At 45.6% G+C, this 15866-nt stretch overlaps 1 pseudogene; it reads left to right on the forward strand.

The window, feature by feature from the left end:
• Positions 1–15425, forward strand: part of LOC101554604 (Y-box-binding protein 1-like) — a 149165-nt pseudogene extending 133740 nt beyond the window's left edge.
• Positions 15426–15866: the final 441 nt, after the last annotated feature.

Raw genomic sequence — 15866 nt, forward strand, 5'->3', positions numbered from 1 at the left:
CAGGAGTGAATCCTGAGCACAGAGCCCAGGAGTAGTAGTTTCTGAGCACAGTCAGGTGTGTCTCTCCACCCCCTCTCAAATACATAGCCAAAACTCAAGCTGAGAATCTTCTCTTTTTTTTGAGTCATCATAAGATACAATTACAAAGCTTTCCTGATTGAAATTCAGCCATAAAATTATCCAACCACCATTGACTTAGTGATCCCTTCGCAGAGAATCTTCTATGCCCAGTTATAAGCCCTAATATCTTGCTATTTTTCCTTACTTAATATACAGATATAATATTTAATATTCATAATATCTAGTAATAAAGAAGAGTTAAAAGTTTCTCTAATGGACAAGGGCCAGGAGATTGCCCCATAGCTGGAAGCCTGCTTCATGAGCAGATGGGTGAAGGCAGATGGAATAGAGAAGGGATCACTAAGAAAATGATGGCTGGAGGAGCCAGTTGGGATGGGAAATGCATGTAGATAAATAGATAATGGACCCAACATGATGACCTCTCAGTGTCTGTGTTGCAACCATAATGCCCAAAAATAGAGAGAGAGAGTATGGGGAATATTGTCTGCCATGGAGTCAGGGGGAGGGGGGAAAGAGGGGGTATACCCCGGATATCGGTGGTGGGGAATGTGCACTGGTGGAGGGATGGGTGTTTGATCATTGTGTGATTGTAACCCAAACATGAAAGCTTGTAACTATCTCACGGTGATTCAATAAAATTTAAAAATAATAAATTAGTAAATAAAAATTTAAAAAGTTTCTCTAGTAAACAAAGGAAGCTCATGACCATTAAACCTGCCTTATAAGAAATGCTAAAACAAGCTTCTGAACCTGAAATGAAAGGATATTAATAAGTTCCATGAAAGTATACAACTTAATAAAAGTAAAGATAGAGTCAAATTCAGAATACTTTAATATGGGCCCTTAGGAACACCCCCACACACACACCCCAGCCCGATCACCACACCATCAACTCCTGGCTGCTGAATCTGCCAGTTGTACAGCCACTTGGACTCATGCCAACTGATGTCAATTTAATATCCTCTCAGTCAAGGTGCGGGAGCGATAGGCAGAAGGCAGGGCCTTGGTCTTGCCTGCGGCTGACCTGGGTTCCATCTGCGACTAACACCAGGAGTTATTCCTCAGTGAAGAGCCAGGAATAATCCCTGAGCATCACCAGGTGTGTGGCCCAAAAAACAAAAATTAAAAATTAAAAAACTAAAATCCTGCACTTCGCCGCGCCCGCAGCCCGAGTATGACGGAGGAAGAAGAGGGAGCTGCTTCGGACACCAGCAGCCCGCCAGCAACCTGCAGTATGTGATTTGAGCGTTTCCTCCAGGCCCCCCATGCGGGGGCCCGACGTTTCTCTCTTTTTTTTTTTCTCTCTCTCTCTCTCCTTCAACTTCTCCTGAGCACAGCACGGCCTCCACCCCACTTCTCTGAGCACAAAATGGAGAGACGCACCCAAATGTGCGGCGCGGCTGGAGGGAGGCTGGCGGGAGATCGAGGGCGGGGAAGTACCGGTCTCCGCCCACATCGGACACTTAAAGAGAGTGCAGCCACATGGGCTTCCCCACTTCGCCGTGCCCGCAGCCCCAGTATGACGGAGGAAGAAGAGGGAGCTTTCCCACTTCCGCCAGTGCGGGGGGGGGGGGGGGGCCGGTATTTCTCTAGGTTTTCCCATCTTATGAGCACCATAAAAGGGTAAAAGATTGTAGTGATAGAATTTCAGGCAGAATTTTCCCTGGACTTTATACAGAAACCCAAAACCGCGCGGCCGCTGCCGCGGCCACGCGACCTAATGTCATCTTAGTATCAGCAATATGTAATGGTTCCTTCTTAATGGGTCGGACTTTTGTGGGAGATCCTAACAAGAATAGTAAGTCTTTTGTTGAAATATTGAAGGCAATCAAAGTGGTAGCCATCTCTCTAGACTGAATTAAGCTATATCCCCACGCCGGCTGAGAAGAAATATCCTTCTATCTCGGGAAGAAACGCGGCGTGGTGTCAAACATAGTGTGATGTCCATTAAGCAAACAGACCTGGTGGCGTGGGAATGGGATATAAGGGGAAAAGTTATTATGTACATGGAACAGTGGGACGCTGGTGGAATCTCGAGCCGGAGCCGATACCAGCGCAAGATTTTTGGTTCCAGAAACTGCTTGCAGACACTCTACTAGACTATCAACTAAGCCAGAGCCCCACGCCGGCTGATGACGGGAAATAACCATCCTCTTCGGGGTTTTTTTCCTTTTGTCAGACAGCGTGGCGATTACTAAACAGGCGTGAACTCGGTGGCGCGGGGCAAGGGGGAAAAAGAAAAGTTATGTAACAAACAGCGGGACTTAATATCTCTATATTCTTAGCAATGGAGAACTATCAAATGCCTCCTTGGCAATAGGACTGTCTTTTTCTTTTTGGGGGGAAACCCCAGCAACGGTAGTGAGTTGTGTGTTGAAACATGGAATGTAATCGAGATAAGCGTAAACGAAGTGAAACTTATCACGTACAAGGGTGGGGACTGGGGAGGTGGGAGGGGGCGGCAGACATACTGGGGGGGTTGGTGATGGAAGATGGGCACTGGTGAAGGGAAGGGTGTTTGAGTATTATATAACTGACATAATCCTGAGAACTATGTAACCCTCCACTAGGTGATTCAATAAAAAAATTAAAAAAAAAAAAAAACTAAAATCCTCCCAATCCAGGAGAGCTGATGGAAGCTAGGATCTCAGCCCCTCTGTCAGTTCTGGGGAGTCTCCCCAGGCCTCTGTGTGAGAGTCCTGTACTCTGCACACCTCCCCTCAGAGATGGTGGGAAACTACAGAGTTCTAGTTTAATATCAAAACACCTGCATTAAAGTCCAGCAATCAACAGTTAGATTTATACCTGCACCACTGAAATGCCGTTAGGCGTGGTAGTTGAAACAGTGTAACAGAGGGATGAATAACAAACCAGGTCAGGACTCAGATAACAGGAAACTAAAGCTTCACTGTCAGTACTTATAAAACTCTACAAACAATGGGGGAAACAAAAGTGCTCAAAGGCCCTGGCAGACAGGAACAGAAGTCCATACATGTCCTCAAGTTCTATAGTAAGAGTATGACAAATGGTCAAAGTTATCACAAAAACTGAAGACTGTCTGATAGAACTTGAGCTTATATGGGAGTTATCTAGGGGTTCTTGGAACCCTAGTGGAGGAAGTGGGTTCTCTGCTGAGTGTGGTATTGGAATGATGCATGCATTAAAAGTATAAATAATAGCCCAATCAATGAAGATTCCAAATCAACACTCTATGGAATGGCTAGGGAATTAAGTAATCACTCAACGAGAAATTCAATCAACTCAATGAGAAATTGACTCAGAAAATGAAAGAACCCATACACATAGAATTGAAGTTCTTTTCAGCAGGTCGACTTTAGGGGGGAGAAACTCCAAACCAATAATAGTGAGTTTTTTGTTGAAATATTGAATGTAATCAAAGTAAGTTGAAAGTAAAGTAAAATTTACCAGTTACACATGCAGGGCAGGGGGCTGGGGAGGTGAGGGGGAAGGGGGAGGTATACTGTGATTCTTGGTGGTGGAATATGTGCACTGGTGAAGGGATGGGTGTTCAAGCATTGTTTAACTGAGACTTAAACCTGAAAGCTTTGTAACTTTCCACATGGTGATTCAATAAAAGAATACATTTTTAAAAAATAAAATAAAATAAAAAAATAAAACAGCAAGTTATAGCAATAGAATTCTGAATGTGGAGAGCTATATAAGCAAACTTAAACAAAATATAAGCTATCAACAATAATGAAGGAGCCAGAAGATAACAGTAAGAGAAAAAAATAACAACTCTGAATTATAGGAATATCAGGAGAGAACAAAAAAGAAAGAGGGAGAATGGCTAGTGGAAGAGATTATAACTCAGAACTTCTCCATCCTTTGGTGGGAGAAGTTTGTGCTTCTGCACAAACTTAAGAGGCTCAAACCCAACATAACATATTCAAAACAAAACAGCACCAAGATAAATTATAATCAAAATTTCAAGATCCAAAAAGGAAAACAAACTCTTTAAAACTTCAACAAATACAAGGAACGTAAATAAGAATCACAATAAATCTTTCATATAAAAACCATACAAGCAAGAAAAAAGTGCACTGACATGTTCAAAGTGCTGAATGAAAAGCAAACTTCCAACCTAGAGTCCACTACCTGCAAAGTTGTCATTAGATAGGAGAGAGTAATAAAATTTTCAGACAAATAAGATCTAGTGACACAAATATTTTATGCAGATATCCTGGCACTAAATCAACCCTGCAAGAACCACTGAAAGAAAAGGGGAGAATAAGAACTGTTGAAAGGCCACCTGTAAAAACAAATGGAAAATTGCAAAAACAACAAAACCCCACACAGAAAAATCACAACATAGCCTTTCATAGCAATAATCTGCCTGAATACCAATAGACAATAATAAAGCCAATGATAAAAAAAAATCTAGGACAAACATACTTACTCATGTCAGAACAAATACTGCCATTAAGAGTAGGGTCAGTGATGTCAGATTGAGATTAATCTCACCTGGAGTGAAGCAGCAAGCAGAAGTTCCCTAGTTACTTCCTTTTGTTTGGATCCTGTTGGTCCGTTGTATATATTTACATTTGCTCTGATATAATCTTCTTTGGTCCCAGATCTCTTTTCCTTTTTTTTTTTTATTATTTTTTGGTCTATCACGTAAATGGATTTTTGCTTCCTGATTTATTCAGACACTTTCTGCCTTTTGATGGGAGAGTTTAGTCTATTTATGTTCATACAGTTTACTGTTATAAATGGCTAGATCTCGACAGCCTCACATTTAACTTATACCATATTAATGGGCCCAGAATCACTGTATCACTGTCATCCTGTTGCTCATTGATTTGCTCCAGCGGGAGCCAGTAATGTCTCCATTCGTCCTAGCCCTGAGATTTTAGAAGCCTCTCTTTACTCATTCTTCCTAGCAGTGCCTCATTGGAGGCTCTTTCAGGGTAAGGGGAATGAGACCCATCATTGGTACTATATTTGGCATATTGAATATACCACGGAGAGTTTGCCAGGCTCTTCCATGTGGCACGATGCTCTGGGTACCTTGCCAGGTTCTCTGAGAGGAGAACTAGGTTATAAGAGGTTGTGCGGCCACAAATGCAGCCACACGCTCCGGGAGCATTGTTTTATACTTTCTGAATCTTGGCCATTGATGGGATTACACGGCAACAGGGTCAGTTTGTGGGTGTGACCGCCTACCTACTGAAAAATGGGGGGTCTGGGTGGAGGAGGCCCAGTCCCCATCTGAGCAGGCTTGGAGTACTCAGCCCCGAGTCCCACACACCTGAGTTCCTCTGCCGGTTCCTTCATGCATGAGGCTCGTCTGACCGTGTGAAGAGGGGCCTTAAGCATGGCTGTTGCTGGGTTCTGGAAGTCTTCAGCTGCCGGGGCTCTGCTCAGAGGCGCGGAGAGAAATTCAACCCACCCCGCTCTGAGGGCCCCGGTGAAGAAAGCCAGGCAGAAAGCCAGGCGCGGAGGCAAGAGACTCTGCCAAGTAATACTTTGTTGTATAATACTCTAAAGCTTTATTGTAACACAAAATGCATCTTAAGAGAATATGTAGCACTGCACTGTAGAACTGTCATCCTGTTGTTCATCAATTTGCTCAAGCAGGCACCAGTAATGTCTCTGTTGTGAGACCTGTTGTTATTGTTTTTGGCATGTCGAATACGCCACAGGTAGCTTGCCAGGCTCTGCCATGTGGGTGGGATACTCTCGGTAGAGATGATATGTAAAGCACAAAAGCCAAATCAGCTCCGTTCCATCCCTGTCTTCTTGTGCTTCTTTTTTTTGTATTTAAATGACCCATGTGTTGAAAAATAATTATTTAATCCTCAATATTCCTAATGATAGAGTTTATTTCACTACTCTATAAAAACACATCATCTCTACCAAACATACCTGATGGGGTAGTGCTAAATGTCTATTGCAACCCCTTTCAAGTATGTCTTCTTGAACCTCCTAGGTTGAGAATCTAAAACCACATTTGATGGTGTCCTGGTGTCCTTTGAATCTAGGGTTTAGAAATGGTGTGTATTCTTCCACACAAGACTTAGGTAAGAAAGATGAGCAATGTGTGATGGCAGTCACATGAGAAAACTGATTCTTTTGGACACAGGTGGCAATTTCTGGAGATGATCTGGAGGAGGTGTCAGCATTTAGCCCCCATTGGAATAGACTCCAGTCTGAGTTAAGCGATATCAAATGTTTTTCTGCTACACAATCTTGTAGTTTCCCTTGGGTTCTAGTTACTAGCCATACATCAAAGTGCATGTAGAACTCTAGCACTCTCATAAATGTTAGAAACTGTTAGCCTCGAATATATCTCTTTTTGGTTAAACTTGTAAAATCTGATCTTTGCAACCAAAGCCCATGAGCCTTTACTTTTGCCCATGCCTAAATGTAAATCAAACTTGGTAAAACACCAGTAAGATTTAAATTATATTAGTATCACAATAAATGCAATCAATTTTAATATAATGTCACTCAATCTGGGGCTCTCTCTCAGTAGATGAAATTCTGACATTGTGTTTACAAACCATGACACTTTCATTTCAGGCAAAAGTCTCTTTAGAAAACAACTAAAGCTTCATATAATCAGAAAATAGACTTAAAGTGTTATAAAGATCTAGGGACTCCGTGCCAGGCTGTGTATATATATATATATATATATATATATATATATATATATATATATATATATATGCATATACATACTTCTTGGAGATCCTAGCAAGCTACTGAGAGTATCCCACCCACACGGGCAGAGCCTGGCAAACTCCCCGTGGCATATTCAATACGCCAAAAACAATAATGATAGGTCTCATTCCCCTGACCCTGAAAGAGCCTCCAATCATTGGGAAAGATGAGTAAGGAGAGGCTGCTAGAATCTCAGGGCTGGGAGGAATAGAGACGTTACTGGTGCCCGCTTGAGCAAATCGACAATGGGATGACAGTGATACAGTGATAAAGATCTTAACTGAGGTTAGATTTTTTTGAAAATGTATTCCTCAGGCTTTCAAGCAAGAACATGACATATAGGTATCAAAAAAGATAAATTATAATTTGCAGCTAAGGAATCTATAAATGGTCATAAAACCATCTGCCTTTAAAAAAAATAAATAAACCTAGTCCCACTATCTTAATCTCCCATTTTATTATGAAAATACTCCAACTTAACCCTAATGACTCACCATGCAAGGAAAGGCAATCATTTACAGGTTTTACTGCGTAATCATAAAAATTATTTAATCACTTGTTTTAAAAATAAAAATTTCTCTGCATTTTTTCTAATAATTTACAATGTTTTCTTGAAATCTGTTTACCTGAAGAAGTTACTATGCAACTTAAAACATCAGTGGCTCCAATCCTTTGTGGAAATAAATTCGAGTGTTTTATTTAGAAAGATTCTAGAACTTGGAACTGGAGAGACAGTACAATCAGTAGGGATGACCAGGGTTCAATTCCTGGCACTCCATATGATCCTTGAGTGCAGAGCCACCAGATGTTGCCCAAAAACAAATCAAAAAATTATATATATATACATATATGTAGAAATAGCATTGAGGCAGTTCTATTTCCTTCAGTAGTTTTTTTCTCCCTGCTAAGCAAGGTGAAGTGGAGTGTCTGGGTTGGCTGTTATGGGAAATGTTCCTCTTCTCTTCAAGATATTATCTTATCATTGTATATGAACAGTAAAAATTTAACTTTTGAAGTTATTAAAAACCCGTTAAATATGTGTGGGGGCTGGAGCGATAGCACAGCGGGGAGGGCGTTTGCCTTGCATGCGGCCGACCCGGGTTCTATTCCCAGCATCCCATATGGTCCCCTGAGCACTACCAGGGGTAATTCCTGAGTGCAGAGCCAGGAATAACCCCTGTGCATCGCTGGGTGTGACCCAAAAAGCAAAAAAAAAAAAAACCCGTTAAATATGTATAATTAGAAATTTGCCCAAAATAAACTAAAAATGAAAAGAACTTGGTAAAATTAGCCTCCTTTTTTTTTCAAAAAAAAATCTCTGGGGCCAGAGAGATAATACACCAGATAAGGCAGTTACCTTCTATGCAGCCAACATGGACTCAACTCCTGGCACTCCATATGGTCCCCCGGTACTGCCAAAAGTAATCCCTGTGCAGAGCCAGGCGTAAGCCCTGAGCACTGCAGCATGCAGCCCAATAATGCAAAGAAAAAGTAAAGGAGAAATTCCTTAGCCCTGGGCACTCCTCTCCCAAAAGGGAGCATGACATGAGGTCCCATAACCATGCCACGGGGCTTCGTGCCAGGCTGTTTCACACCGGGGCGCAGAGCGGGGCGGGTGAGAGCCCTTCCCGCCCCAAGGGCCCGACTTGGCATCCAAAAACCTCCACAGCTCAACCGCCGCCACTCTCAAGGCCACACCCCACGCGCTCGGCCAAACCTTACATAGGAGTAAATATATTCCTGGACCACGCAGACGCGAGACACATCATCAGACACTCCCTACCCATTCCCCATAATTACCACCCCACATCTGATGGGGTTCAGATAGGAGGCAACAAACCATAGAGGGAAGTGTGTATATACATATATACACATATTTTCAGACATAAATACCAAAGCTTACACCACTCAAACTTTAACAACATGTTAGTGATATCCTATAGAATGTCTTAATGGCTCCTGCCAAAATAGAACAATCTTCACACTGTTTCCTATATGAACATTTTTTGTAAGCATGTCCAGTAGTTCTTCATAACAGACAATACAAAATATATTGTTTCAGTTGTGTTTTTGGACAAGAGTTGGGGTTTGGGATGGAAACATCCCAAAGTTGGTGGTGGGAAGGTATAATGGTGGTGAGATTGGTGTTTGGAGAATCAAACATTGTGAACTAACTTACAAAATCAAAACAAAAATTTTTTTAATTAATGTGGAGTTCATGCCCAATTCATTCAGCTTAATCAATGGCTGAATAAATAGCAGTGATCCTATATCATTAAAAAAAGAAGAAGAAGAAAAAATTTCAATATAACTGTGTGTAAGTCTGGAGACCTGGTAGAGAGACATAAAGACAGTATTGTTAATAATAGGTACTACCAGTAGGTGGTAGCTGGCAAGGAGAGAGAAAAAAGGACTAATTTGTTCTTTGCATGTGCTTATGTTCTTTTGCAACTTGCAGAAGGCACGTGTGGAAATATTCTGAACATATTTTAAATTTATAAAATAGATAATTGGGTTAGGGTTAGACAAAAATAAATAAATAAAAAATAAAAAATAGGTAATTATTTAGATGTCTGAGTTAATTCATAAAGTGCTATCTTTTAGAGATTACAACTATAAACTACACAGAATCTAACAACTACTTTAAGTACAAAGTAATAAGCAGATTTCTGGGAAAATTAGAAAATTGTTAGAAGGGAAAGGCACATAGCACTTCCTCTTCTGGGTGGGCTACAGTTTAGCCTGCGGTCTGGCCACAGTAGGGGCACTCCGATCACTGTGGTCTTTCTAGTCCACGAAGTGTGAAAGCTTAGAGTAACTGGAGTCACTGCAGATAAGGGTGGAATCCTAGGGCCCAGGAGAGTACTGCGGGTGGGGCGCTTGCCTTGCACGAGGCAGATGTGGGTTCAATGCCAGGCACTCCTTTGGTCCCTGACCCGGCCAGGAGTGATTCCTGAATGAACAGCCAGGAGTAAGTCTTAGTACAGCTGGGTGTGGCCCAAAAACAAACAAAGAAACAGAAACAGTGGAATCTTAGAAAAAGAAAATAAGTAAAGAAGAATTATCCGATTTTGTATATGAAATATAGTCATTTCTAGCTGACCGGTGAATAGCTAGAACTGAGATCAGTTATAAAAGATCTAAACTGAGATTTGAACTGTCACCAAAAGTCAGAGTTCGAGTGTAAACTCAGCTAAATTAGGGCTAGAGAGATAGTAAAGCAGGTATCGTGTTTATTTTGCAGTAAAGCAGGTATCGTGTTTATATCCAAACCAGGGTTTGAGTCCTGCCACCCCAAATAGTTCCCGAAGCCCCTCCAAGAGTGGTCCCTAAGGGCAGAGCCAGCAGTAAGATCTGAGCACAGCTGTGTGTTGCCCACAAACAACGGAATTAACTGCATTTTAATTAAAAATTAGCATTAATCTTTAATAATAGGATTATAACAGAATTTAAAATAGCCTCAGCATAAAATTTGTAATATTGAAAATACAATTCAAAAGTATATCATATATGAGAGATGAGGAATATATAAACTGTTCTCCAGGAAAAAACAATGAAAACCAATCTAAAGATGACTCAGAAGTTGTAAATGATCATTTTGGACAGGAATTGAGTGTTGAAAGTAGGTAAAAGGGGGCTGGAGCGATAGCACAGCGGGTAGGGCATTTGCCTTGCACGCGGCCGACCCCAGTTCTAATCCCAGCATCCCATATGGTCCCCTGAGCACCGCCAGGGGTAATTCGTGAGTGAAGAGCCAGGAGTAACCCCTGTGCATCGCCGGGTGTGACCCAAAAACCAAAAAAAAAAAGAAAGTAGGTAAAGGGATATTCCTGAAAGCCTTTCAGTATCTGTATTACAAATCATTAGGCCCAAAAGGAGAGAGTGAGTGAGAGAGAGAGAGAGGAAGAGAGAGGGAGAGAGAGAAGAAAAGTGCCTGCCATCGAGGCAGGCGTCTGTGGGGTGGGAGGGAAACGGGGGACACAGTGCTCAGAAATGCACACTGGTGAAGAGATGGGTGTTGGAACATTATATGGCTGAAACCCAATCATGAACAACTCTGTAACTGTGTATCTCACTGTCATTCAATTAAAAGAAAGATAAATTTTTAATTAAATTAAAAATAAAGATGACTTGAGGTAGGTGCATCCCCCAGGTGGCTCACATGAGTCAGGAGGAGAGGAAGACGGTCACCTTCTTCCACTTGGCCTCTGCCACCCGGGACCCACTGGGAAGACTAAAGTCTGCGATGAACCCCTGCTCGGACAGGCCTGAGCCCCGCCAGCCCCCCAGTTGGCTGTCAGGCCACACCTGAAGTCCGCTTGGTCTTCTCGGCATGGGAGTCAATTCCCGCCACCCGATTTCTCGGGGAGTCACAGACCCAGACTGGAGTGAGGATTCACTCTTTGCAGGAAAGGAGAAACCAATCCCAGGATTCACCCAGGGTTTCCATGGTTCTCATCTCGCTCACAGAAAAGAACTTCAGGAGTAGACAAGCAGTGAAGTAAAACAAATTTCATTTGGAGGATCTTTGAAGGAAGAAGGAAGAGAAAGTGGGAAAGTGGAGAGTAGGAGACAGTAACACACTCAAGAGAGAACTCGGGCCTCTCCGAGGGTGGAGAGAGCCCCTACCCAAATCCCAGCATTGGACACGAGAACATGGAAATACACATGTCTCTTTCTTGGGCAGATGCAGGCGACACATGTGCTCGGTCACGTGGGTGCAAGCAGCATGTGGGCTCGGGCAGCATATGCACACCCTTCCTTTGCCCAAGGTGGCTTGACAGGCTCTTCCCGGGTTGTCTGGATCCCGAAGTTCTGGAGTCTTCTCAGGGCTGAGTCACTGAAGTCAGTTGGATTAAAGCAGAAATCTGAGGATTTTCAAGGAGAGGAGCTTCATTAGGAGGGGTCCAACCTCCTCGGGGTCTGCTGAAGGTCCTATCAGGTCTGCTTTCTGTATCCACAGGTGGATCAGTCTTAGGATTCTCCTCCCTGAGTTCTGTTGACCTAAGTTTTATTGCTGAGGGCCTTCCCCTGTCTATCTGCCTACATCATATTCATATATTGGTATCAGCTGATTTAAGCCAGCAGATCAGAACTAAGTATATTTTAATAACCATGTTTAATGAGATGAGGGGAAATTATACTGTAAATATAAAAATAGATTTAGAGAGAAAAACTTATGAGAAAGAACATTCTTTCAAATGAAAAAATTAGAGGTTTGGATGGCTGAGTTAATTCATAAAATGGTAACTCTTCTAGAGATATCAAATATAAACTACACAAATTATAAATACTTTAAGTACAAAGTAATTTAAGCTACTAAAACTAAAACACAAAATATTTGCAAAAAAGAAAAAGCTGGGGCTGGAGAAGTAGGACAGTGGGGCATTTGCTTGCCTTGCACTCAGCCAAACTTGATTCAATCCCCAGCACCTCACATGGTCTCCAAGCACCCCAGGAGTGATTCCTGCGTACAGATCAGGAGTAAGCCCTGGGCATCACCAGGTGTGACCCAAAACCTTTCTTTTAAAAAGTGTCACTGAACAAGTAGAGAATGTTGGGAGGACCCATTCGGGTTGAAAGCTGTGTGCCAAAAGTAGATTATAGACTGAACATGGTGGCCACTCAATACCTCTATTGCAAACTACAACACCCAAAAGGAGAGAGAACAAAAGGGAATGCCCCGCTGCAGAGGCAGGGTGGGGTGGTGGGGGTTGGGGTGGGGGTGGTGAGAGGGATATTGGGATCATTGGTGGAGGAGAATGGGCATTGGTGGAGGGATGTAAACAATCACCATATGACTGAAATGCAAACATGAAAGTTCATAAGTTTATAACTGTACCTCACAGTAATTCACTAATAAAAAATTTTTAAATAAATAAATAAAAAGTGTCACTGAATAATTCTAACAGAGAATGACAAATATTTTCAGAAAAGAATCAGCTGGGGCCAAACAGATAGTGCAGAATAGGGCTCTTACCTTGCATTGAGCAGGTCTGGATTTGATTTCTGGCATCCTGTATGGTCCCTAAACCCCACCAGGAGATATCTCTGAGTGTAGAACCAAGAGTAAGACCTGAGTACCCCCATGTGAAACTCAAAAACAAACAAAAAAGACTGGATCAAATTCAGGTTGTGTCTCTCTTAATTATAGACTAGAGGTGGCTGGAGAGATAGCACAGTGGTAGGGCATTCGCCTTGCATGCAGCCAACCCATGTTCGATTCCTCCACCCCTCTCGGAGAGCCTGGCAAGCTACCGAGAGTATCATGCCCGCACGGCAGAGCCTGGCAAGCTACCCGTGCTGTATTCTATATGCCAAAAACAGTAACAATAAGTCTCACAATCAGACGTTACTGGTGCCCGCTTGAGCAAATGGATTAGCAATGGGATGACACTAACAGTGACAGAGTGGCATAGGTAGGAGGTCTTGGACACTTTGATGGTTTTGAAGTGATGGAACTGTATACACCAAGGCCATGAATGTCAATACCATTGTAAACTAATTACCTTAACTGTGATAAAATTTTTTAAATAAATACGACGTTTTAAGGATGGAAAGGAAATGTCAAAAATACTAGAGAACTATGGAATGAGATCAAGAGGAACAATGTATGAGTTATAAGACTCCCGGAGGAATAGTAACATGAGATCGATGAAGAACTATTGGTTGACAGCGTTCGATCGGGAGCGGGAGTTCGATCGGGAGCGGGAGCGGAGAGGGGCCCGGAGAGCCCTGAGCAGCCCCCCGCCGCCGGCCTGGTCACCATCGCACCCCGGGAGGAGCCGCAGCCCCCGCAGCGGCCCCAGTCACCATCCCGCAACCGCGAGCAGCGAGGCCGGGACCCAGCAGCCCCCCGCCCGCCCTCGGCGCCGACACCCAGCACCAGGGGCGGCGGCGCAGGGGCGGCGGCCGGGCGGGGGCAGGAAGGTTTGGGGACGGTAAAATGGTTCGAGGAACGGCTATGGTTCACCAACAGGAACGGCTCCAAGGAAGACGCATCTGTACGCCAGACTGCCACAAAGAAGAACGACCCCAGGAAGGCCCTTCGCGGCGCAGGGGGTGGGGACGTGGAGTGCGACGTTGCCGAAGGAGAAAGGGGTCGGGGCAGCACACGGGACCGGCCTGGTGGGGTCCGTGCAGGCGGTGAACACACAGCAGACCGTGTCGTTACAGACGCTGCCCACATCGCAGGGGTCCTCCACGCAATTACCGGCATAGTGAGAGTGGGGAAAAGAAGGAGGGTCGGACAGTGCTCCCGAGAGCCAGGCCAACAACGCGGCCCTACCGCAGGCGGCGGCTCCCACCTCATTACACGCGGAGACCCTGGGGCGTCTACCACAGTGTTCCAACCCGCCAGTGCAGGGGGAAGTGGTGGAGGGTGCTGACAGCAGGGTGCGGGAGAGCAGGTAGACCGGGGAGGCGGACTGTGCATCGAGGCTGGAGACCACGAATCTGCGGGGGGCCTCTCGCCAGAGGCAGCCTAGGGAGGGCGGCAATGAAGGAGACAGGGAAAGTCAAGGCCGTGAGACCCAAGGTCAGCAGCCGCGTCCACAGCACCGCTGCAACTTCAACTACCGACGCCCAGAAACCCCTAAACCGCAGGGTGGCGAAGGAGCAAGAGCAGCCGACCCACCGCTAAGAACCCCTAAACCGCAGGGTGGCAGAGGGACAAGAGCGGCCGACCCACCGCCGAGAGTCCCTAAACCGCAGGGTGGCAGAGGGGCAAGAGAGGCCGACCCACCGCCGAGAGTCCCTAAACCGCAGGGTGGCAGAGGGACAAGAGCGGCCGACCCACCGCCGAGAGTCCCTAAACCGCAGGGTGGCAGAGGGACAAGAGCGGCCGACCCACCGCTGAGAGTCCCTAAACCGCAGGGTGGCAGAGGGACAAGAGCGGCCGACCCACCGCCGAGAGTCCCTAAACCGCAGGGTGGCAGAGGGGCAAGAGAGGCCGACCCACCGCCGAGAGTCCCTAAACCGCAGGGTGGCAGAGGGACAAGAGCGGCCGACCCACCGCCGAGAGTCCCTAAACCGCAGGGTGGCAGAGGGACAAGAGCGGCCGACCCACCGCTGAGAGTCCCTAAACCGCAGGGTGGCAGAGGGGCAAGAGCGGCCGACCCACCGCTGAGAGTCCCTAAACCGCAGGGTGGCAGAGGGGCAAGAGCGGCCGACCCACCGCTAAGAACCCCTAAACCTCAGGGTGGGGAAGGGGCAAGAGCAGCCGACCCACCGCTGAGAGTCCCTAAACCGCAGGGTGGCAGAGGGACAAGAGCGGCCGACCCACCGCCGAGAGTCCCTAAACCGCAGGGTGGCAGAGGGACAAGAGCGGCCGACCCACCGCCGAGAGTCCCTAAACCGCAGGGTGGCAGAGGGGCAAGAGCGGCCGACCCACCGCCGAGAGTCCCTAAACCGCAGGGTGGCAGAGGGGCAAGAGCGGCCGACCCACCGCCGAGAGTCCCTAAACCGCAGGGTGGCAGAGGGGCAAGAGCGGCCGACCCACCGCCGAGAGTCCCTAAACCGCAGGGTGGCAGAGGGGCAAGAGCGGCCGACCCACCGCCGAGAACCCCCAAACCGCAGGGTGGCGAAGGGGCAAGAGCGGCCGACCCACCGCTGAGAATCCGTCCGCTCCCGAGGCTGAGCAGGGCGGGGCCGAGTAAATGCCGGGGTAACATCTTCACCATCATCCGGTTTAGTCATCCAGCACGAAGAAATGAATATGAAATTCCAGCAATAAGAAATGAACAAAAGATTGGAGCTGAGGACCTTAAGTGCCTGCTTTTTGCCCACTGACCAGATCACCAGAACTATCTGCGTTATCTATGCAGCATGGGGTTTTTATTATTTTTTACCTAAAGATGTCTCTTTTTGGTAATGACAAACATGTTTTTAGAAAAAGAAAAAAAAAGAAGCCTGGTTTTTCTCAATAGACCTTTAAAGGTTTTTAAATTGGGGGCCGGAGCGATAGCACAGTGGGTAGGGCGTTTGCCTTGCACGCGGCCCACCCGGGTTAGATCCCCGGCATCCCATATGGTCCCCCAAGCACCCCCAGGAGTAATTCCTGAGTGCAAAGCCAGGAGTAACCCCTGAGCATCGCTGGG

This window comes from Sorex araneus, chromosome 6 (genome assembly GCF_027595985.1).
Source record: "Sorex araneus isolate mSorAra2 chromosome 6, mSorAra2.pri, whole genome shotgun sequence".
Lineage (NCBI taxonomy): Eukaryota > Metazoa > Chordata > Mammalia > Eulipotyphla > Soricidae > Sorex > Sorex araneus.